The sequence below is a fragment of the Mustela nivalis genome, assembly GCF_964662115.1.
Source record: "Mustela nivalis genome assembly, chromosome: 2".
In the NCBI taxonomy this organism is placed as follows: Eukaryota; Metazoa; Chordata; class Mammalia; order Carnivora; family Mustelidae; genus Mustela; species Mustela nivalis.
In genome coordinates, this window is record NC_139021.1 from 120,691,885 (window position 1) to 120,718,049 (window position 26,165).

A 26,165-nucleotide genomic window follows, 5' to 3' on the forward strand; every position below is an offset into this window, starting at 1 on the left:
AAATGGCCCCAGGAAGCCTGGTGAGAGTCTGTGCACATACATGGCATTTCAAAGAAGTAATCCTCTCAAGTTCATATTTATTGCCTCCAAACAAGAACTGTATCAGAATGGCTTTTGTTTCCCAGGCATGGGATTTTTATTATTATTTCAAAACAGAAACAGACAGTAAATATTACTACTTATTTCTTTTAATGTTGGAAAGAATATTTACTAAAGTGTATCTATAGCTACTGCTCTAAATCCTCTTACACACATACATGATTAATATGCACCTAATTAATATTCAATAGATTGAAATGATAAAACAAACCCATGGAAATTGTACTAATGGCCAGACAGGGGGTATTGTTATATTATAAAATCCTATTAAAGTAAACAAAAGCCAGTCTATCTACTTACAGAGCTCTGTAGGGGCTAGGCCTAAATTTTATTTTCTTTTACTTCCTATTACCTTTTGTACACCAAAAGAGCCTGGGTGATGAGCACAACTTTACCTTCATTTTATAGATTAAGGGACTTCAGGCTTCGGGGAGGTAATTCTCTAACCTGAGAAAGCTAAGTGACCTGCTCAAAGTCACCTAACCAGTAAGTGGCAAAGCCGAAACTGAAACGAAGCCCCCAACTCCACACACAGAACCCTCTTCCCTCAAAGTCTGGCTGGTAAAGTAGAGGTTCAGATTCGTGTTTCCTTTTTGAACATTGATTCTCCAATGAGACACCCTCCCAGCCTCCTCACAGTGACTCACCATAAATACTCATTTCAGAGATTACTAGGGAACAATATGGTTTTCATTTGTTATTACTTAAATATTGTAATGCTTTAGAGATAATACATCATCTGCCTGTGTTTATGGCTTCATTTCTCATAAACAGAATGACTATCATCTTCTATTTTCTGAGAAAGTCTGGTCTGGGCATTTAAAGAGAGCTTTTATGCATATTAATTAAGAATGTGTAGTGATAAGAGATAATCCCAACTAACTACCAAAGGCAGCTTGCTTACATTGGAAAAACTATCCTCTTCTTTCTGAGTGATCTGTTGAGTCGACATTGCCTCATCAAAAAGGGCCAACTTGCCCGATTCCAGATGCAGAAGCTCTATGAATGGGTTTCAGTGTAGGAGATTTCCTCCCCAAAACTCCAGATGTACCAACGTGAGCAGTGGGCTCCTACCAGTGCCTTCAGGCCCCAGTCTGAGAACAACAGCTGTTCACACTTAGTTATCCTAAATCGCAACTTCCTATAAAAAGTGTTCCAAAGAGTATGTTAACAATTCTTTGACTTACTTCTTTTATAGGATTACAGAGGAACGCAGAGATTTTTGTACCTTAATTGGTGTTGGAAAATATATAAAAATGTGCATTTCAATTGCCATTAAACCCATGAAATTGTATTTTTGCTAATAATATAAAATTACTTATGTTGTTTAGCACTTAGGCTATCAAAATATACCTTGAAAACTATCAGCTAAATTCAAAACTATCTAAAAATGCCAATGACAATAAAACAAATGAAAACTGTTCATTTTTAAACACCATACTGTATTCTAAAGAACCTAAATAAACTTACTCCACTGACAGACTGCCTTTTGTCTTTAAGATTATTTTCTGGGGCTCCTGGGCTCAGTGGGTTAAGCCTCTGCCTTGGGCTCAGGTCATCGGGCTCTCTGCTCAGCAAGGAGCCTGCCCCCGCCACCCATGCCTGCCTCTCTGCCTACTTGTGATCTCTTTCTCTGTGTCAAATAAATAAATAAAATCTTTTTTAAAAAAGTCATTTGCTAAATAGACCTATTTCCCAAGTTAATACTCTTATTAAAATCCAGCAAGTAAGTTAAAACAAATGTGTTTTGATTTCCAAATATATTCTTGGTATTATGCTATGTTCTTTATAGGGAGGAAATAAAAATCACAATATATTGTTTGAAAAATTCTCCCAGAGATCTTAAGCCTCTTTAAAAATATAAAATTTTTAAAAATACATGAAGCAAATGGAAAGTGACATAAATAGTACATGAAACAGTCTGGGTTGCCTCAGCTCAGGTAACTGAAAATCCTGTGGCAGCAGGTGAGACTCTCTCTCTCCCTGCATCTCTGTAATCCCCTCCTTCTTTAACTAGACACCTTCCTCCAGATGTGTCCTTCTCATCCATGCTAATCTCACTCCATCATTTAGGAATTGTAGGTGACAGAGTGACAGATAGTTGAAATACTATGCATTTAAACATGATAAGGCCATTTTTTTTTTCCACAGATGTATGAAGACTCATGTTGAGATGGTAGTTCTAAAATCATCAGGAATCCAGACTCTTGTCTTCTTGTTATATTGTCCTTAGCACTGGCTTCCATCTTCAAAGGTGACCTGCCCAGTTTGGCTGCTATAGCTCCAGCCCCCATACCTATATTCCAGGTAGGAAGAAAGTGAAGGGATAGAATGCAAAAGGAGTCTGCATCAGACCAATAAGCCTCTTTGTTTAACACTGGTCTGGACGCTGCTAAATGGTCACCTCTAACTATGAAGTTAGCAAATACACTATTTCATTTCTGAGTAAGCCAGTGATGCAGCTATTCCTGCTCTATGTACTCTCCTCTTCTGTCAGACCCCGTGTTCCAGTCTCTCCACTCTACTGCTCTATGTGGGTTCTGTTCTGCTAGTTCTTCACAGTGGGAAAGACGGCCACCAACCTGCATTCCCAGGGGAAGGAGGGAAGCAGGTCTTCCTGGCAAGAGTGCAGTCTGATCCTAGTTTGGGAGTTACCACCCTCCCTAAGCCAGCACCTTCGGTCAAGGCAATGAAGCACTCTGATTTTTCAGTCCAAAGTCAAGTGTCTCTTCCTGAGTCTGAGAATAAAAAGTATCAAACTAATCTCATCCAAGTGTGTAGGCAGAAAGGATGACCTTGGAATGGAGGGAGACAATTGGCATATTTCTAGACAGACTGTGAATAATAAATTGTATATAGAATATAATCAAGAGCAAACTGAGTGCTTCAAACAAAAAATATGATAATCAAGGGGGAAAGTCAATTACAGTTTAAGTGATTAATGACAACATCATCGAGGGTAGAGGTTTTGAGAAGGATTAGTATATATTGTTAGCAGGATTTAATTGAGAGTTAATCAAGTATTCTAGATTAGAGAAGAAGCATGAAGAAACTTGACCTTGGATATCTAAGTATTATGAATAAGACTCCCTCATTGAAGTTAAAAGTACAAGCTGGAAGATAAAATAGGATACAAAGGAATGAATTCAAAATATTTAACAACCATCAGAACAGAAGCACCAAACATCTAAACCATCAGTTCTGAGGATACATTAAAAGAAAAAAGGCAAAATTATAAAGAAATGGAAATAATGTATATAATCCAGAAAATAATTCAAGAATTCAATTAGTCTCCAGATTTAAATAATCAACTAACTACCTGGAATAATAAATAAAAATAATAGGGGCCCTTTGGTGGCTGAGTCAGTTCAGCATCTTGCTAGGGCTCAGGTCATGATGTCAGGGCTCCGCACTCAGTGGTGAGTCTGCTTGAGTTTCTCTCTCTCCCCCTCATTCTGCTCCTCCCCTTCTCTCAAATAAACAAATCTTAAGAACAAATAAACAAAAATAAAAATAATATTTTTACCAAGAACATTATTATGAATTTTTAGAACCCTAGAGATGAAAGGGAAAAAAATTTACAGTTTCCTGACATCATGAATAACATGAGATCAGACCTCTGAGGAGCAAAATTGGGAACCAGAGGCAGAGGGAGAAATGGGAAATCAACATCCTGAAACTCCCCAGGGTTATTTTATACCCAGCCAAACCATCCTCCAAGTAAGAGAGCAGAATAAAAGTATTTCAGAGCTACAGTGGCTTAAATAGTGTACTTCTTACGTACTCTTCTTGGGAAACCAAGGGCCCAGGAAACAAAATGAAGAAAATAAATAATTCCCAAATTAAGAGTTTCCTATGAATCCAGATTGGGGTAGGAGGACAAAAAACTCCAAGAAAGTTGTCTCTAGAAAAAATAAAATATAGAACCAAAATACAACACAGCAGTTTTGATTATCAGGAAGAAATTGACAACCTGAATAGACTAATATCTAGTAACGAGATGGAAGCAGTGATCAAAAACCTCCCAAAAAACAAGAGCCCAGAGCTGATGGATTCCCTGGGGAATTCTACCAAAGTTTTAAAGAAGAAAAATACCTATTCTCCTGAAGCTGTTTCAAAAAATTGAAGCAGAAGGAAAACTTCCAGACTCTTTTTACGAAGCCAGCATTACCTTGATTCCCAAACCAGGCAAAGACCCCACCAAAAAGGAGAATTTCAGACCAATATCCCTGATGAATATGGTTTCTAAGCTTCTCAACAAGATCTTAGCTAATAGAATCAAATAGTGCATTAAAAAGATTATCCACCATGACCAGGTGGGATTTATGCATGGGTTGCAAGGGTAGTTCAACATTTGTAAATGAATCAACATGATAGAACAAATCAATAAGAGAAGAGAGAAAAACCACATGGTCCTCTCAATTGATGCAGAAAAAGCAATTGACAAGATACAGCATCTATTCCTGATTAAAATGCTTCAAAATATAGGGACAGAGGGAACATTCCTCAACTTCATAAAATCTATCTATGAAAAACCCACAGCAAATATCATCCTGAATGGGGAAAAACTGACAGCCTTCCCTTTGAGATCAGGAACATGACAAGGATGCCCACTCTCGCCACTTTTGTTCAACATAGTATTAGAAGTCCTAGCAACAACAATCAGACAACAAAGAGAAATAAAAGGTATTCAGTTGGCAATGAAGAAGTCAAACTCTCTCTCTTCACAGATGACATGATACTTTATATCAAAAACCCAAAAGACTCCACCCCCAAACTGCTAGAACTCATACAGATTCAGTAATGTGGCAGGATACAAAATCAAGGTACAGAAATCATTTGCTTTCTTATACACTAACAATGAAAATACAGAAAGGGAAATTAGAGAATTGATTCCATTTACTATAGCAGCAAGAACCATATGATACCTGTTAATAAACCTAACCAAAGAGGTAAAGGATCTGTACTCAAGGAACTACAGAACACTGATGAAAGAAATTGAAGAAGACACAAAAAGAAGAAAGACCATTCCATGTTCATTGATTATATTAAAAATTTCCAAAAATATTTTATACATTTATAGGATATACTAGATAGTCATAATCTCAAAAAATAAGTAAATGGACATATCAGGTAACTATCCTCAGGTTGAGCCCCATAACGTTGCAATTTCTGTACCAAAAATGGTCAAGAGGCACTTGGGTGGCTCAGTTGGTTAAGCGTTTGCCTTTGGATCGGATCATGATCTCAAGGTCCTGGGATCGAGTCCCACATTGGGCTGCCCGCTCAGTGGGGAGTCTGCCTCTTTGCCTTACTCTGCCACTCCCCTCTTTTGTGCTCACTCTCTCTCAAATAAATAAATAAAATCTTTTTTAAAAGGTCAAATATTGGTAATTTCATATGTTCAACTTAATAACCTCCTGCTGTGCAAGTGGAGAGAAGGAATAGTGGACATACCTAAAATTAATAAATCCAAGGGAAGGAATATATTGAACATTTTAGAAATATGGAGTTAAATATGGAAAGAAATCATAAGAGGAGTTAAAATGGTCAACACAGAGGAGGAGAATTAAGGAAAGGGAAGACACAGACGGTCCAACTTTTTTTTTTAAAGATTTTATTTATTTAATTGACAGAGAGAGATCGCAGGTAGGCAGAGAGAGAAAGGAGGAAGCAGGCTCCTTGCGGAGCAGAAGCCAGATGCTGGGCTCGATCCCAGGACCCTGGGATCATGACCTGAGCCAAAGACAGAGGCTTTAACTCACTGAGCCTCCCAAGTGCCCCCAGACGGTCCAACTTTTTAAAGACTTTTTAGGACTATTTGAATCTTAAAACTATGTTTATGTATTATTTTAATTTAAAATCTAAATAAATATTAAAAATTTGAGAAGTTTATATTTAATAGTTATCTAATAATAATATAAAAAGGGAGACAAAAATTCATAAAAGCAATTTAAATTTTAAACACGCCTACCAAGCGCTACTGCTCAGCTTTAGTGTACAGGTTGCTAATCCTAGACATTAAATCAGACTTTCCCTGTAGCCTCTAATTTTCAATGGGGATTATGAGCTACACACAAATGTTTTAAGTGCCTCCATGTCCTAAAGACAGGCATTAGATCACCTAAACAGAACTTGCTAAGAGGTGACCTAGAAACTTTAAGAAAAAAACAAATTTTAGAAACATTTGATAAAATACCATCAAAGCTTTTTAAATGTCTTAATGCACAAAATGTATAAACCCTTCAAAGACATGCATGAAAATTCTTCCTATTAAAATTACAGCATTAACAACATTTCATGGGAACCCCTTTTAAAAGAGGAATCTGTGACATGATTTTGTACAAAATACACAAATTGCCTACAAAATAATTTCCAGTGAGGCTCCATGCTAATTAGCACCAGCCCAGAAGTCAAACGATTCTTTAAAAAACTACTGAGAAGTAAATTGCATTACTAGAAACTACACAACCACTGTATAGCATAGTGATACATCTCATATATGGGAAATGACAGCACATTTTCCATCCACTATTATGAAAGGTATGGGTGATATAAAATCGTTGCATTTTCTGAGTTAATGTCATATTCTAGAGCCAGCCCAACTCCTACTTTGTCAATTTTTTCCAAATGAAACAAATAAGGCTGTCGCTGGCTCATGCAGATAACAACTTTCATGATAGTCTACATTTCAACATTGATGTTTTATGCTGTTCCAAAAAAAAAAAAAAAAAGGGTCTGTTTATTAGGTTTCTCTCAATAGGGTTTTTTTAATAGGGTTTTTTTTTTTAAGATTTTATTTATTTATGGGAGCAAGAGAGCATAAGCAGAGGGAGGAGCAGAGGGAGGAGCAGACTCCCCACTGAGCAAGGAGCCCAAGTTGAGGCTTGATTGTAGGACCCCATGATCATGACCTGAGCTGAAGGCAGACACTCAACCAACTGAGCCACCCAGGTACCCATCTCAATTGTTTACTACAAGAACTGTCTCTGCTCTCAGGCAATGACATACCTAGCATTGCCTCAGAGTCTCCTCCAAAATGACAGTCTGTACATTATGAAGATAATCATAATCTACGTCATAGGATGTTGAGAGCTTTCTATGAGGCAACGCAAAACCCTTAGCACTGCACAGTATAGTACACACTTAGTACACAGCAAGCGCTCAATAAATATTGCAATTATTAGCAGCACTTAAACTGAGGAATAGAGGCACCTGGGTGGCTCAGTGGGTTAAAGCCTCTGCCTTCAGCTCAGGTCATGATCTCAGGGTCTGGGATCAAGCCCCACATCAGGCTCTCTGCACAGTGGGGAGCCTGCTTACTCCTCTCTCCCTGCCTGCCTCTCTGACTACTTGTAATCTCTGTCTATCAAATAAATAAATAAAATCTTTAAAAACACACACACACACACACAAAACTGGGGAATAGCATGAAAAGTCAAGACCCCGGAAAAGGATGATAGTAAAGAACAAGAACTCAAGATGGTGGGGCTTGGGTTGATGTGAAGATTTGTCTCTAGGCATTTAAATGGGTAAAGTGAATAAAGAGGAGTTTTCTATTTAAGAATCTATTTTTATGTGAGAAGTCATGAATCAGAGGCATAACCTCTTCATATCATCTACAGAGCGTGGGGTGCTGGAAACACAAGACGCCATCACAAGGGAAGCATCCAGGAGATGGGCTACAAAAGCTAAAGAGGGAGCTTCATTCTGTGTATTCAAGATTGTAAGAAAACTGAACAGAGCATGTGAGAGGGTCCACAGTCCCACAAAACCATACACATGTGAATCACATCAGCAAACCAGACTCACACTGTAGGGAGTACCATGTACTCACCTTGTGACCCTGTTTTCCTGTCTTGGGGGTATGGGATGCCACAAAATACAGGATACTGCATTTCTTCTTTCTAAAAGGGTAAGCATTATACTCAAAGAGGTTAGTTTAACAAAAAACTGAATAATGAAGATTTGGGGTGGGGGTGTTTTATTTTAGGAAAAATGTATTTGCATTTGTTAAACAAATATTTCTAAGCCTCTGAAATGTGCAGAACACTATAGGTAAATGCTCACTTGTGGCCATATTACAAGAGACAGCACTTTGCTCCCTGGTGGAGTCCTACCACTAGAAAAAGAGAGCAAGCAAGAAAGAGAGAGCACAAGCAGTGGAAGAGGCAGAAGGAAAGGGAGAAGCAGACTCTCCGCTGAGCAGGGAACCCAACATGTGACTCTCCACCCAGGCATCCTTAATTAGCAAAGCTTTTTTAACAAAAGAAGAGTATCTTCATGGCACAGGAGTTCATTAATTCTCTTGAGCGGAAAATTTAAAAGATAAATTTCATCAAAATTAAAATACTTTGGTCTCTCAATGCTACCATTAATTAATTAACCTGGTGAATTATAGACTAGAAGGAAACATTTGCAAAACATATCTCTGACAAACAACTGGTACCCCGTTTTGAACTCCTGGGGCATCTGGGTGGCTCAGTGGTTAAGCGTTTGCCTTGGGTTCAGGTCATGATCTCAGGATCCTGGATTGAGCCCCCTGTCAGACTCCCAGCTCAGCAGAGAGTCTGCTTTTCCTTCTGCTTCTGCCCATCTGCCCATCTGTGTGTGTGCTCTCTCTCTCTGTCAAATAAAGAAATAAAATTTAAAAAAAGAAAATATGAACTCCTGCAACTTAATAATTAAGAGAAAAATCTCCTAAGAGCAAAAAAATGGAATGTACACTTTTCAAAAAAAAAGGTATGGCCAGTAACCCCATCAAGAAGGGCTTATGAGAGACTATGGACTCTGAAAAACAATCTGAGGGTTTTGAAGGAGGTGGGGGTGAAAGACCCGCGGATCCCCTTACCCAAGAATCCAACACTGCCACTGGATGCAATCAGCAAGAGGTTCTTTATTGTTACGCAGGCGCCTGCGGGTGGTCAGCGCGCACCTGCGGGTGGTCAGCAGCTCCTGCTAGCTGAGCACACCTGGCTGGGGTGGTGCAGGATTTTTATAGACAGGTGCAAACAAGTTTTGGGTGGGGCGCAACTGATTGGTGGACAGTTAGAACTTTTGAAAAAGGCATTCATGGAGTTTGCTGATTGGCTTTGGGGACCCGCTCGTGCGGAAGAGAGAGGCGGGAAGGGGGAACAAGCTGATTGGTTCTGAGGGCCCGTGCGCGGGAGGAGAGAGGCAGGGAGGGGGAACAAGAAGGGGGAAGGTAGGAATGCCATCATGGCGTCTTCTATTAATTCTATAAGCAAAACAGTTACAGAAGGGCAAAAGAGCAATTAGTCACGCAATTAATAACCTAATCTACGCCTAAAAGCCAGCGGTTCACAGAAAAGCAAACAAGCGGTTAGTTATCCTATCTATCTTCCAGGGGAGGGGTCTTTCATTCCCCCCTTTTTCTTTATCATGGATAGAATCTTATATCCATTCGTCTTGTTCCTGCTCTAAGTGGGGTGCAAGGCGCCAGCTTTTGCTTTTTCCTCAGCCAGCCTCCTGCTCCTTCATTTCCCCCTGAACAATCTTGACCCTGAAATCTTTAAGGGAGTTGAAGGTGGAAGGTCTCATCTTCTATAACTTCTTCATGCTGAATAGGGGTGTAGAGCTGTCCCTACCTGCTCGGGTCAATATTGATCAGGGTAGGAACATAAGGGAGTTACAAAGGTGGAGGCAGCTGAATCCAGCGCTGACAGTGAAGAGGCGTCCTTGCGCGCCACAAGGATCGTCTGTCGTGGCGAAGTCATTGTAGCAATGGAGTCTCGGCACCAAGTAGAGAAACATGGAACAAAGCAACATATTAAGATTAATAAGGCGATAAGAATGAAAAGCCCGAAAAAGAGATTCGGCCATAGTCCTCCTTCAAATTAGGAACTTAACCATTTACTGAGAGAGAAGGATCTTGTAGGGCCTTAATCTGGGTGTTCATATCCTTTATTATTCCTGTGACATTTTTGTGATAGTCTGGGATGTATACGCAACATTCTGTTTTGATGATTGCACATGTGCCACCCTGGGCTGCTGTCAGGACATCCAAGGCCATCCTATTTTGTAGGACTTCCCTGCGTGTCTGTGACACTTCGGCATTAAGTAGGGAGATGCCATTTAGTGAATCATTGAGTGCCTTTGTAGTATATTTATTAAGGGCTTCTACATGCCACATGACATCCTCTAGTCCCGCAGATGGAACAAAGATGGATGCTAAGTGATCATACCATTTAAAAACAGATTGTGTCCATCTTTGTTTCAAGTTGGGGAGATTAGCTGGAGTTGTAATGGTTTTAGTAATGCGCCCATGGATCCAGGCAAATCCTAAAGTACAGCGACCTATCCACCCTGGAGGAAGCCAGGCCCACAGGTTAGTTCCACATATCCAGTGGGTTCCGTTTGGAGCTGGCCATCTGATGCCAGGTCACCTTGCCCAATCAGTAGCAAACCGGTCAGTAGCCTGGAGTACTATTACTTGGGAACACATTTCTAGTGAGCCATCCTAGACATCATGTGTTATTTGCCCAAGTACCACTCGTATGATTCCCAGCATAAAACTGCCTTCTGACTGAGCTGTCCAATCATGGGTGTAAGACACAGATGTGTATCCCAGATTTGATATATGCCATCCTTAGTATAGCGATGAGGAGGGTTTTGGAACTTAGGCCCATATTGGATTGGGGAGTTATGGCTTGATAGCAATCCCCTTTCCTTCCAAATAGCTCCATGGGCATGTAGTACCAGGAAAGCATATTTGGAGTCAGTATAAATGTTAATTCTTAGGCTTTGGCAATTGCAAAGTGCTAGTGAGCACTATGGCACACCTAGCTTTTCTTATTTTTTTCTATGAAAACTACTGTCATCAGAAAACCAACTGTCATTCATATTTTTAATAGGGGCATCTTAAATCTGGCCAGATAGAGTAAGCAAGATCAATAACTTTTGAACATTTTTGCTCTATAGAGAAAGAAGTACAGTGGTCAGGTTCAGGCATACAGGTAACTAGGTTTAAAGTCTGACAAGTTTTAAGTATTAATTCTGGCATATCTATAAGTATAGTCCAATATTTAATAAGTCGGCCTCCATCATCCATTGGTGGCCTTTGGCTTCTAAGACAAATCTGGACCTGATGTGAAGTCATTACAGTCAAGGACTGTTTTCTAGTGAGCTTTGAGGCTCTTTTTATGAGGAGGGCTGTTCTATGCTTAGCTAAAGCATCTGTTTGCAATTGCACCTCAACAGAGGTGGCCTCTAGGATAAATATGACTAAGGGATAAAACCAATAAGACGACCTTTGAGTGGTCCAGCCTTAACAATATCCTGATTACAGAGGATCACTGGCAAGTGAGAAAACTTGTCAAAAGATAAGGGGAGTCCCTCATGGAGCATTCAATCCATTCATAAAGAAAGTGGGGTCATCCATTATGTCCACAAGTCCATAGTTAATCCTATGGAGTGCGGTATGCTGGCTTTTAGACAATTTCATTATTTCAGTTATTTCATCATGTGCCGTGGGGTCTGCTAATATCCCCACAAAACAGTAAGATTGACTAAAGAAGCGATTGTACAACTTCTCTGAAGTTTATCTCAAATTGTTTAGCTTAGGTAAACATTTAAAGACAATCAAATCTAGAATTTAACATTCATAAAGGTGTGTTACTAAAACAATTTTTCTCTCTAAAATAACCCTCATTTCCAGAGATAGCCAAATCAGGACTAATTCACTTGTGAAACAAGTCCAGTTTTAACAAACTTGGCCTAATTATTTACATAAGCTCAGCAAGAACAGTGACTGTGATCAATAGATCTTTTAGAATCTGCTTTGCTGGAACTTTGTATAAGGAATCTCTAGGTTGAACTTTTAGTAGCCTCTCCCGGCCAGAAGCCAAGCCCTGTACTTGCCATGAGGCATGCCTGCAATGCCTTGGGCGAATTTCTCTTCTCGAGACTGCACCTACCAAGGAGTGACATTCTTTACTCACCTGGTGGGGCTGTTGGGAACTCTGTAAGCAAAGTATCAGGCCAACAGTCCCAAGGGGCTTTATGGCTCCAGGTTTCATAAAGTCAACCTTAGTTCCTTAAAGCTGTCTGGTCATATCTGAGTCTTTTCAAATATGACATCCCAGTCAAAGCCTTGGTAAAATAACCAGTTTCCAATTCTTTCCTGTTACAAGGAGAACAGATTCTTATTGAACTTATGCAAATGACTGATTGCCATGGAAGAAAGAATACTTACTAAGACCTTTTGGTTTCAGAAGGTTCAGATAGAGAGAAAATTTGAATGCCTTGAGCACTTTTACAAATGAACACTTTTACATCTCTATAAGTTACAGATAACTAGGAGGGAGTATCCCTAGTCTGTAAGAGCAAACAGTAGAGAGAACCAGCAATGTTTAAAGACAAAACATTAAGGGACACAACACTATAATCTTTTAGTCCCATGTTACTAAATCTGGTGAATGCGGCTTTAGTCAGTTCTGGAAATTCTTACCGATTTCAGTTTTAGGATTTTCAAGCATATCAAATATCTGTAAAAGTCCTTTATAGGAATCTCCTTGAAGATAAAACTCATTTTACCAGAGAATTAAAACAATTATAAATGACAAAAACTCAGAATGGATATGGTTAGAGCTAAAGAGACATGGGAGTTTACAATTTTGCTGCAAGGAAATCAGGTTATTTCTGTGATACATAACATTTCCATAATTACAGTATCAAGCGATGATCTCTCAAAACGTTAAAACTTTAGGAAGTGCGTAGAATCTCTAGAATAGTTATAGCATTTTCCCAAATGTAACCCAAGGTTTATCATTGGTTCAGTAGTACTTCATGAGCAACTTCACATACCAAGGAAAAGCCTGAGTTAAATAGATTTACAATTTAAATCTTGTCAACATTTGCTAAAATCTTAGAAAGTTCTAAAGCACATGCCTAAATATAATTAGGGATGTTAAACACCTGATAAAACTGAACATAGAAACTCGTTTTTCTGGGCAGGCAAAGAAAAAACCATTTACATTTTCTTAACAGCAGATCAATTGATCTAAGAAAACATTGTCCTTTTGAACAGAGACAATTTCAGTCTTGTACCAATGTACCTTTAAAACCCATTCATTTCAATCTTAATCCATTCTTGACCATAGCTAAAATTCCTTTTCTGAAGATTTCCCTTCATAAACCTTCTACAACTTTCCTTTGCATTCAGGTTTTGTCCCAAGCCACTTCCTTCTAAACAACCATCTCATTTAGGACAAAATTATCTTTCTTTACCTTCAACAAAATGTATTCCCATTCCTTAAATCTTTCCTACATATCTCCTATTTTCCTACATACAGAGTTTCCTTTTATTTCCATCAGTCTTAGTTACACTAAGCAGAACTTTGTATTCTTAGAAACACCTTTAGTTATTAACCAATTGTGAACTGTTACAACAGAATTCTTCAGGTGGCAAATTTATGAATCAGTTAAGTGGAAAACAAGCTTACCAGCAGATTTAAATACTCTTAGTTTCTTTGCAGTAAGAAGTCAAAAGCACAAACCTACATCCAGTAATTTATGACTTAGTATTTTATCCTGTTTGGTTAAGACCTAGATGTCCACAATTCAATTCCATTTGTCATCCAAGCAAAACTTAAACTTTCAGGTTACCAAAGACTTTGAAAGCTACTTCAGCAATTACCCATTAGAACTTTGAGACAGACAATTAACCATCAGTTTAGTCATTTCTCTGCTAACAAATTTTAATAAATAACATGAGCTTATTTGACCTTTAGTAAACTTCAAAGTTTCACATTTACTGCTGATAACTTAAAAGACAGGTCTTAATTAAACCAACAAACTTAACTTAGTTCCAATAGTGATTTATGTTCCACCTGGGCCCACTCCACTTTGAATGTTTACCTGAGACATGCGTGGGAAGATCTGGAGTGGGGAGTGTTAGGTCCAGGGGTGCTCTTCTTGCTCCTTTACAGTGGAGAGAGAAGGAGCCGTGGTGCATGATCTAGAGGCCAGTCATGCAGGCTGCACACACGTTGGTACAGAAACACATAAGGGGGAAACAGAAGAAACAAAGTGCCGCCAGGAGGCAGAGAAAGAATTCCCAGTTTTGGAGCTCCTAAGCCCCAACAGAGATGCCATGCTTTCCCACCAGCAAGGGGGGAGGGGTTAGGCAGTCCAAGTCAGGCCAGAGAACACAAGGAAACTTCCCCGAAACAAAGAGAGTTTCGGCAGCTGCTTGGGAATATTCCTTATAGTCTCTGTCTCGAGTTAGACCAACCCCAGTTGGCTCCAGTTATAGCCATTTACATGGGAAGTGAGTGAGGGAGAAGCCCCCCACATCTATTAGGAGAAACAGAGAGAAATAAAGCCAGAGTCCCCTTAAACAGAATGTAACCTTCATGACCAGTACAAGGAACATATATCCACATTTAAAGACATAACATGGAGACATGCATGAAGACATACATTGTTGGCCTCCATTCGGAGTCAAAGAAAACACCAAGGACAATAAGCAAGACACACAAAACAATTAACAAGAAGGACGCTGCGCGATTTCGGTACAAAACCGAAAGTACAAATTCAACCGGCCCAGGGGAACCACGAGGTCTCCCTTTGGCGGACAGAACCAGCCCAGGGGAACCAAGAGGCTCCTCTGTGGCGGACAGAACCAGCCCAGGGGAACCAAAAGGCTCCTCTGTGGCGGACAGAACCAGCCCAGGGGAACCAAGAGGCTCCTCTGCGGCGGACAGAACCAGCCCAGGGGAACCAAAAGGCTCCTCTGCGGCGGACAGAACCAGCCCAGGGGAACCAAAAGGCTCCTCTGCTGCGGACAGAACCAGCCCAGGGGAACCAAGAGGCTCCTCTGTGGCGGACAGAACCAGCCCAGGGGAACCAAGAGGCTCCTCTGTGGCGGACAGATCCCTGGGGCGTCCCCCAGGGTGGCAGGGGAGAAGTCCGAGTTCGTCAACTCCTTCTCAAGCTGCCTACAGAATACAGAGCAACAACGCGCGCTGTTGTACAGTCCTATTCTGCTACCCGCAGAACAGGCAGAACAGAGGCCTCACAAGACGAGAGACAAACAAGAGCACGAGACAGGAGACAAAAACACATAGTTATTAAAATTTAAATGCTGGCCAGCTAACCTCCCAGTGGGAGTCGGTTGGATCCTTGGGCAGGAGTCCGATGATCTCGGTGGGACCTCCAAATGAAAGACCCGCGGATCCCCTTACCCAAAAATCCAACACTGCCACTGGATGCAATCAGCAAGAGGTTCTTTATTGTTACGCAGGCGCCTGCGGGTGGTCAGCGCGCACCTGCGGGTGGTCAGCAGCTCCTGCTAGCTGAGCACACCTGGCTGGGGTGGTGCAGGATTTTTATAGACAGGTGCAAACAAGTTTTGGGTGGGGCGCAACTGATTGGTGGACAGTTAGAACTTTTGAAAAAGGCATTCATGGAGTTTGCTGATTGGCTTTGGGGACCCGCTCGTGCGGAAGAGAGAGGCGGGAAGGGGGAACAAGCTGATTGGTTCTGAGGGCCCGTGCGCGGGAGGAGAGAGGCAGGGAGGGGGAACAAGAAGGGGGAAGGTAGGAATGCCATCATGGCGTCTTCTATTAATTCTATAAGCAAAACAGTTACAGAAGGGCAAAAGAGCAATTAGTCACGCAATTAATAACCTAATCTACGCCTAAAAGCCAGCGGTTCACAGAAAAGCAAACAAGCGGTTAGTTATCCTATCTATCTTCCAGGGGAGGGGTCTTTCAGGGGGAGATTGGGGGAACCAGGTTTTGGGTATTGGAGAGGACACGGATTTCATAGAGCACTGGGTGTGGTGCAAAAACAATGAATACTGTTACGCTGAAAATAAATAAATAAATAACTATACACTTAAAAAAAAAGGGCTTAAAGCATTAATGACCAAAGAAATGCAAATCAAAGCCAGGATGAGGCAATTTACATCCGTCCATCAGAATGGCTGGAATTAAGAAGACAGACAAGACTAAATGGTGGCTAGTATGTAGAGAAACCAGAATGTTCAAACTTTGATGGTGGCATTGTAATATGATGTGAGCTCTTCTGCAAATGTGATTACAGAAAATTACAGATTCTTGTTAATTTCATACACACACACACACACACACACACAACCTACCCCTACCTTATGACCCAACAATTCCAATCGTAGACATTTTTTCCAAGAGAAATGAGAACATGACCACAAACAGACTTAAGCAATAACATCTGTAGCAGCTTAAGTCATAATAGCCAAAAACTAGAAAGGACGGGTTAATCGGAAAACAGGGTGATAGGTAACTATATTCAGCAGTAAAAAGAAACACTGATCAGCAACAGATGAATCTAAAAAGTTGCTGAAGCCTCATACAAAAGAGTACACACTGTATAATCCCCTTTATATGGAACCCTAGGCCAGGAAAGATCAATTTTTTTATGTAACAATGTCAGAAGAACGTGAGAGAAGGTAAGTGGAACGGGAGCTCCCTGGAAAGGACCTGGAGGGAAGAATAAAGAGTTTTCTATCCTGAAAAGACTCTTAGAAACAACACGGCATTGGTCAAAACTGATAGTACATTTATGATCTATACATGATCCAAAGAAGAAAAACTGCAAATAATATTGAAATCTAGGGGCACCTGGGTGGCTCAGTGGGTTAAGCCTCTGTCTTCAGCTCAAGTCATGATCTCAGGGTCCTGGAATCGAGCCCGGCATCGGGCTCTCTGCTCGGCGGGAGCCTGCTTCCCTCTCTCTGCCTGCCTCTCTGCCTACTTGTGATCTCTGTCTGTCAAATAAATCTTAAAAAAAAAATATTGAAATCTAGTTAATGGTAAACATGCTGAAAGGCTCAGGTGGAAATGTAATGATTTCTGCAACCTACTGTGAAAAATGCATCAGAAAATAAGACAGGATGATGGATAGACAGCAAATACTTGATAGAATAACTATGGAAAGCGTTAATGGTAGAATCTAGTTGGTGGACAAATGTTTTTTCCTTCACTATTAAATTACTTAAAAATTTTTCAACAATGAAAGCATTAGACAAAAAACACATCAATCCTATGGCTATTGTGATCAATGGACAGATAGCTCTTCACAGATGGTACTTGAATAAAGATCATCATGTCTTCTATAGTCATACACCTGCATAGACAAATGATAAAAATAACTATCCCACCAAGTTAGGTGTAAATAACCTAAACAAGAAATGCATAAAATTGCATACTGCTCAGAAAAGACATTCATAAAATATAGAAAACAAAATGTGCATGCGATTATTATGGGAACAGTCAGATCCATCCTTTCTCCTCTCGGGGAAACATGGCAGGACGGAGATTTCCATCCCCACTTGATGGAAAGCAAAGCCCAGTAACTTGCTCTAGATGATGAACCATGAGCCCATGTGAGACCTGTCTGCTCCAGAAGGAAGCTTCAAAAAGCATTAAATGAGAACTTCACTCTCTTATTCTTGCTATTAAGGTTAAGGACCATGGTGGCCAGGGCAGAATGGACATAGAGCGCAGGGGCCGCCCAAACAGAGTCCCCTCACCCCTGGATGAATGGGCTGTGTAGACAAGAAGTAAACGTGATTGGTTTAACTACCAAGGCCCTGGGATGTTCCTGTGGTGCAATCTAATCCATCTTGTTTGTCACGACCCCAGAGCACAATCTCTGATGCTGCTCCTTAAGACACACATGTACACAAAAAGAGACCAAAAACAATCATTTCAAAAGCAACCCATGATACATACTGAAATTATTCCACATGAGTCATCCTCTGAAGTTGCGAGAGTCCAGTTCCCAGAACTTGTCACACAAGGTCATGAAAACTCAGGGCTGTGTGTTACAGGTGCTGTGTGTTACAGGAACCACCCAGAGCAGCCTTGGCCACAGAGGGACGCCATGGGCGCAAGACCATGGGAGAAAAGGGGCGAACCCTTCGGTGTACACTGCCTAGCCGGGGGCAGCAGAAGGAGCTAGCAGGAGGCTCAGGTCAGAAGACAAATTGCTCTTCTTGTTGACAGTGGTCCTCCAGCCCCAAACCACAAAATGGCCAGGGAAATCACAGTCCTCTTGGGGCATCGCATCAGCAAAGATTTTTTGTGGACAAATAGGTATAAAACCACTTGAAAATCAAAGCTCCTTTCTCAGCAGGTTGGCGAATTCTGAAATTATAAATCTCTTTATCTCGCTGGCCCAGAAGGGTCACGGCAGCATCAAGGTCCCATTTTTCCTCCCCAAGGACTCTTTGGACATTTGATTAAATTTCACAGAGACGCCCCTCAGCTTTCTTCAACTTCACTTTAATCACCTTCAGCGGGCTTTTCCAGAACCTTGTAAGTGCTGACATACTGAGTTTACATAACGGTAAAAATAATGGTAAAAATAAGTGCTGGACTCCTGTCTTTATTCCGCCAGCAAGCAGCATGAGACTCTGTATGTCAGACATGGCACTGCGTCTGGTTCGTGACAGACTCTCCCCCCTCCCCACCCACACTCATAGGATGCAGGTCCCCCTGCACTATAACATCATATTTCAGACTTTGGCATGGGAACAATTAATCTTCCACACAGATCAGAAATGTTTAAGAAGAGGTGGGGGAGTAGGAGGTTGGGGAACCAGGTGGTGGGTATTAGAGAGGGCACGGATTGCATAGAGCACTGGGTGTGGTACAAAAACAATGAATACTGTTATGCTGAAAATAAATTTTAAAAAAATGACATCAAAACTAAAAAAAAAAAAAGAGCAGGACAGCCTCCCAAATTTCCTTCCATAGAGTTGGTGCATGTTTCCTCCCACACACACAAGGAAAATGAGAAAGTGGTTTCTTGGGGTCATGGTTTCCTCAGCCACAATCTCCTAGTTTACCCAAAATGCAGTGAATATGTCTTCTTCCAAGTTTTATTTCTTCGAGACCAAAACCTCCTGGTCATTTAATCATTAAAACTATGTCATGTGCTGATGACACGTTGCTGCCCTACAAATACCATTTGTCTTGAAACTCTCCTGTGAAATAGGCCACACTTCTCATGAGAACATATATCTACTCTGCTTGCGTTTTATAGCTCCCACCTTTTCAATCTACAGACCCTTTGTACCAAAAAATAGTGTTCTCGTCTACATGACAGACATCAGGATAAATTTAGAAAAACAAGTAACTAGTTCCAGAATTCAGTTCCTGTAGCTAGAGCTCATCTCACAGATGACAGCTGACAAAAATGTCTTTGTTGACATTTCTCGCTGAAGAGTTTTGAATCAGCAATCCTTCTTTCCAAAAAGAAACTGAGTAAGATTGTGCTATCTACCATAACACATCGTATTTACTTAAGTCAGCAAATACTTATTGCCTGAATAATTTATCTCCTACTAGGAAAAGCACATACTTTCAAATAGGAGACATGTGATTCAAACTGTGATGTCACAGCCTACCAACAAACACTAAATGTGCATAATTCTCTGGTTCTTCATCTTAAAAATTACTTAAATATCTATTCCATAGGATTCTTATATGAAATAGAAATAAGACATATAAATCTCTTATCACAGGGCCTGGCATCTTGGAGACTCAAAAAATACTAGTTTCCACCATAGCTATGTCCCAGCTTCCTTCCCCTTCCAAGGGCACAAACTGTCACCCAACTTTTTTCTAGTTAGGTAGCTTCCTGGTGACTAGTTCTGATAAAGAGGCAGAAGTATTGGTTAAAGCATGACAGACAAGTAGGGTAAGCACTTAAATAAGTCTCTTCTGCTACCACAAATAAGGAAGCCTTGTGCTCAAGAAAGTGCAGGAGTAACACAGAAGGGTCTCTAGCACCTGGAACCCCTGGGTGAGTCTGTGTAGCAGATTTCCTCCATCCAACCAGGACAGACTTGCAGCCTTGAGGGAGAATGCTCTTTTCCATACCGCGATAAGCTCTGTAGCTGTGGGGAGGGTTTCTAATCCCATCATGGTGCATCCTGACTAATACAAACACTGGCATCAGAAGTAGGAAAGCTCTGGGATTAAAAGTACTGCCCCATACGGTGTCAGATGAACTCACCCACTAGGAACAACTAAAAAAAATGGGTGAAATATAAGAAAACATCACAAAGCTGGTAGGATAACCAAGACTTGGGAAGGTAAGATCACAGAGAGAAGGGATGGTCATCTCGGGGAGCCCAGGGCTCTGCACTGTCTTTCTCTCAAAGTCTTTGTGAAGCTGCTTGGGCCACCAGGCCGCCAATGGCTGGAGCAGAGACAGAAACGGAGAAATGAGTGAAATATATGTACCGCATCTTGATCATGGGGGTGGTGGCACAAACCCCATCAAACTCTAAGCCTAAAGAGGCTTTTCCAATCAGGTATCCCATTGAGGTATCAACTAACCTGATTTTGTAAATGTTTGACTGGTTCCACTAGTGATTAGAGAAATAAAAATTAAAAGAAGATTAATTTGTTCACCTATCGGGTTGACAGAGAACTGGAATACCAATGACTTCCTAGAGGTTTGCCTTTATCACTATAAGGGAAAGACACATTTCCAGACACATTGTGGGTATATATTAATACAAATTCTCTAGAAAACCATTTAGAAATTTACATCAAAATTTTAAAAGAGCGTTTTCTTCAATCAGGATTTTCACTTTCAGAGAAAAACTGAATATATGTCATTTTGCTTGAAAAACACTGTGCTTGCATCAAGGTGCTGAAATGGCTTATCCTGGCTTGTAATGAAAGAAGCTTAAACGCTGTCTTTGAATTCATGCTTCTGATATTACTTCTGGGTTCACTGTACAGTTCTGCCTAAATAACATTTTACCAAGAATTTTGTTAGGTCCAAAACTCTATACTTTCCTTGACAGAAAATAGAGCACTTTTATGTTTTAACAAAATTGTCAGCTAGCTTACGTTCACTGAAGGGGGGATTCCCATCACAGGTCCTAATAAATGCAACAACATTTTTTATTTATTTTTTTTTGCATCAACATTTTTTAAATATAAAGTTGTACAGTATCTCTAGTATATGTTGATAACTGGGCTTTATGTGAATGACACAATTTACATCAGCTAGGCATCAAACACTGACATTTAATCTCCAGATTTTGATAATCTCTAACCACAGTCAAGATAACAGATTACATTATTACTCACAGACTTAAAATTGTCATGAAGCTTCTTAGGACAAGGCATAAATTAAGATCTTATGAGTCACAGATGACTGTAGCAAAATTGTAGCCGAAATCTTTGTCGAGAACTCATGTTCCATACTTCCTTATTACTCCACCAAAAATTAAGAACAAATGTAAACCAAGTCTGTCTGGATTCTGAAGAGGAACTTATACTGCTTTCCCTAATTATGTTTCCTACTCTATTCTGTCTAAACTTGAACTACATCCCCCTTGCTTTTAACATGTATCGAATGCTATATCTTCAGACGCAAAGGGCCACAGTAAGAAAGAAGGATTCAGAGCTAAAGGAGAATCAGACACTAGGCTGCTTGTTTTAAAGTCATATTGAGAAATTAGGACAATATTCTTTGGGTAATAAGAGACCAATAGAGTTAAGCAGGGTGCTTATAGGATCACATTTCTATCTTGGCTGAAATCACATTTCTATGGTGAGAAGTATGAATTTGAGGTTCTTCCAAAGGCAGAGACAAGTTAGGATTTTCAGATGAAGTGCACTTAAGGAGCTATGGAGAGGACTGTGCTGATGGAGTCTGCAAACATGAGAAGACTAAAGGAGAGGCAGGGCACTGATGGAAGGGCTGGAGCAGAGGAGGCAGAGCCAGCGGCATCTAGAACACAACATCTAGAATGCAGCATCTAGAACAGGGCATCTAGAGTGTGGTATCTAGAATGTGGCATCTAGAACGCAACACCACCAACATCACTCTCATCAGGGGAATGCAAGCTGATCCTGCTGCATGCCTGCCTGCTCAGCCGGAGTACCCAGCAGGGAAGGGAGTCCCTGGACCTTCCCTGGGAATGAAATATCCAGTAGAGATGAACTCACTCATAATTGACCAACTAAGAACATCTACGGGTTGAATTTTCCATCTTCAGAAAGTACATGGAAAGACATGATGAGTGGGCACCTGGGTGGCTCAGTGGGTAAAGCCGCTGCCTTCGGCTCAGGTCATGATCTCAGGGTCCTGGGATCGAGTCCCGCGTCGGGCTCTCTGCTCAGCAGGGAGCCTGCTTCCTCCTCTCTCTCTCTCTGCCTGCCTCTCTGCCTACTTGTAATCTCTCTCTGTCAAATAAATAAATAAAAAATCTTAAAAATAAAAAAAAATTTAAAAAATTAAAAAAAAAAAAAAGATGTGGTCATCTTTAAAAAAAAAAAAAAAAAGAAAGACATGATGAGTAATCATCTACTAAGACCTAAACTGCCTTCCAAACAGACCTGGCTAGGCAGTATTTGAATTGTCTAAAGAAGCTACTAAATTAACTTCAGAGGATCTGTTATGAAACTTTCCTTGGGGACCGGAAGTTGTACCTGGAGGCAGCAATGTACCACATGCCTATCTTTCGGTGGAGTATACAACAGCATCATGGAAGGAAAGTTAAACTTTGCAACTGATTTCAGAATTTCTAACTTGTGCAATCAAAGTATTTTTCTTAATTTGGGCCAGTGGTTACATAAGGTCAACTGTCAAGGAGGAGAAGAAGACAGAATAAATGGACATAGGACCACCAGCATCAGGGAAAGACAACTTCAAGATGAGCGATCAGTCCAGTAATGAACGACTTCTGCAGGAAATGCAGACAGCACTGCCTCAGGTTCCCCAAACCTTTCCTGTGTTTCGTTTTCCACAACCTCTGGTACCATACTCTGAATTACAGGTAGGCAGCAAATGTACACTTGACCTTTGCCAAAAGCAATCCCATGGTTTCTTTACCCCACCCCACAGAGTGTCTGTAACACTCCTGGGTCTTTGCACACACAGTTTGTTTCTGTCTGTTCAGCATGGCTGGTGGGAAAATCTATGTTATAGCTCTACAGCCCTAAGAGCATCCTGGGTAGGCATCAGAGTTCAAGCCCTTGCACCCTCAACACAACTATCACATTTCACAAACTGGTCTTCCCGGGATATATTTGTCTGGTAGCTTCATCGGTTCTTGTACCTAACTAGTATAACACTCAGAATATTTTAATTTGAAAATCAAGTGAAATTAAACCTGCATACCCATAAAGATAAAAATCCTTCAAAATGCTATTTCTTTGGACTTGAAACATCCAGAAGTCACTATTTGTGAATAGTTACATCTTAAATAGAATTAAGCCTCCACAGCAGCCAGTCCCCAAGCTATTGAATGTGCCCTGGTCAACCTCAGCTCTACTTTTCAGGTAATACAGCACAGAAGAGAATCAGGTCAAGCTGAATCTGCCCACACTTCATTTCTACAAGCTCTGGAGCATTTGCGGCTGCCACCAGAAAGACACCGCTATTCATCCCTACCGTCCCATTGAGCATCAATTCTGTAATTTCTCCTTAAGCCATGATCATTCCTCCTGACACAATGCACACTTTTTTTTTTTTAAGATTTATTCATTTGAGAGAAAGAGAGAGAGAGAGCCCAAGCAAGGGGAGAGGCAGAGAGAGAGGGAGAAGCAGACTCTCCACTGAGCAGACAACTCGACACGGTACTTAATCCCAGGACCCTGGGACCATGACCAGAGCTGAAGTCAGACACTTAACCATCTGATTCCCCCCAGGTGCTCCACAACGCACACTTCTGACATTATATTTTCTTCAAATAAACGCCCTACAGTTATATCAGAGGTGCTGTCTCCAACGATGACTTCTATATCTTGTCAACCAACAGGATCATTATGTAGGACGAGGCCACTTCATGCCTCCTGAACCTGCTTTTGCACAGGAGTCATGTGAGTGTGAGGCTGGGGCTGCCTGCACCAAGTTTTACTCATCCTCTAAAGTCTGGGGAGGAGTGACTTCAAAGAGAACTTAAGATCAAAAGAAAAAGCTGGAGAGACTAAAATCTCAAGTCAAAGAAATGGAGAATAATCTAACTCAAAGACATCTGAAAAAATAAAATTCCAAATCCTACAATCTTTCGTGCTGGCAATGCCACAGATGACAAGCTGTGATGACACATCCAGAAAGCCCACATCTTCCTGCCAGTGTGTTTCATAACCTTGAGGATGATTCTGGATTTGTGCTCCCAAAATGCAAAGATCAAAGCCCCATTCTCAAAGCACTAAATATTTGAGCCACAGAGAAGTACTCCTTCGAAACTTCCAACTGTAGCTTGTTTTGAAGTCTGAGAACCAAGGCATTTTTGAAACAAGAAGGCTGAAAATCTTCTGTAAACCATCGAAAGTCCAAGAAACTGTTTGTCTTTGGGGAATTGTTTTTACCAGTGTATTTTATCTTGTCAAGTGGAAGGTATGATGAGGAAAAACATTTGCTGTTAAATGTCAACCCACAGAGCACATTGTCATCAGCAAGCAAAGAGAAATTCTGTATAGTGTCATTTACATGTGGACTCTGAAAAAAAAAAAAAAAAAAAAAGCATGAAAACGGAAGGTAGAATGGGGTTGCCAGGGCCTGGGAGGTGTGGGAAATGGGGAGATGTCGGTCAAAGGGCACAAACTTCTACTTATTTGATGACTAGGCCCTGGGGACCAATGATTATAACTAACAATACTGTAGGATAGTGGTCCCTGGGGGGCAGAGTCACTTAAGCTTCTGACTCTTGGTTTCAGCTCAGGTCCTAATCTCAGGGTCATGAGATCAAGCCCTGCATAAGGTTCTACACTCAGCTTGGACTCTGCTTGAAATTCTCTCTCTCTCTCTCTCCCTTTTCCCCTCCCATTTGTGATGTACCCTTCAAATAACTCACAATTTTATGTCAATTATACCTCAGTAAAGCTAAAATTAAAGAATATATTATATTTAAATAATAATGAGTGGATCATATGCTGGAAAGTTGCTGAGAGTAGATCCTCAGTGTTCTTGCCATAAAAAAAAAAATGTAATTCTGTGATGTGTGGAGGTAGGAGCTAATGTTATGATAGTAATAATTTTGCAACATAGAAGTGTATCAGATCAACATGTTGTATACCCTAAGTTTACACAATATGTTAATTGTATTTCAATACAGTTGGAAAAGTAATAAGAGAATAATACAAAATAAAATTCATCATGTAGAGAGCCATCTGTTGGAAGTGATCTCTATGCCCAATGCAGGGCTCAAACCCACAACTCTGAGATCAAGAGTTGGAAGCTCTTCTGACTGAGACAGCCAGACACCCCAGGATTTTCTTACATTCTATATGAATGATGTAAGTAGTCTTTTGTTTATTGATTTTCTTTTTTCATTTTTAGTGATTAAGCAAGATTGTGCTGTTTTTAAACTTCACTGAAATTGAAGTAACGGTGTCACGTGAAGCTTCATCAGGGAAACAAAGCTATGCTCAAAATCATGGTCCTCTTAACTTTTCCTTAGATAGTGCTGGACTTCCGTGGAGAACTTCTGGGGTTGCACAAGGAGGTGCAGAAAATATGAATTATGCTCCTAGGGCATACCATGCATGGTTTATCTGCTATGGAGAACCTCAAAACGCAACAGAAACAAGGTGAAACTTACCTCAGCTGCACAGCAACAAATGTTTCACAAGAGATTACTGGAGAATACAAGCTCAGAATCAGCAAGGGTAGGAGTGCCTACAGCTCCTGGTTTTCCAGAGAAATGCAAATGCTTTATTGTCTAGTAATTTATTCCTAAACCTGACTTAGTGACAGTATCTCATATATTTGTATAAAATAAGGCTTCTCCCAACTGTTAAAAAAAAAATCTGGAAAAAGAAAAACAAGCAGACAGACACCAAAGCAACCGCAAACATTCCTTTATCTTGGTGACTTTTTTATGAGGAAAGTAAATGCTTACATGTTGAGAGACTTACATATAAATGGGAGTAAGCAAAAGGAGAGTGTATGCATTTTTACAAAGGTAGCATGTGAGAATTTATGTGTCGGCAGCTGGCCTGGGGCTGGAGGAAGAGTGGTCGTCTGCCGAGAAGCAGGAGATCACGGAGGCTGCTGCCCACTCTGGGCTTGCAGGGACACTGAGG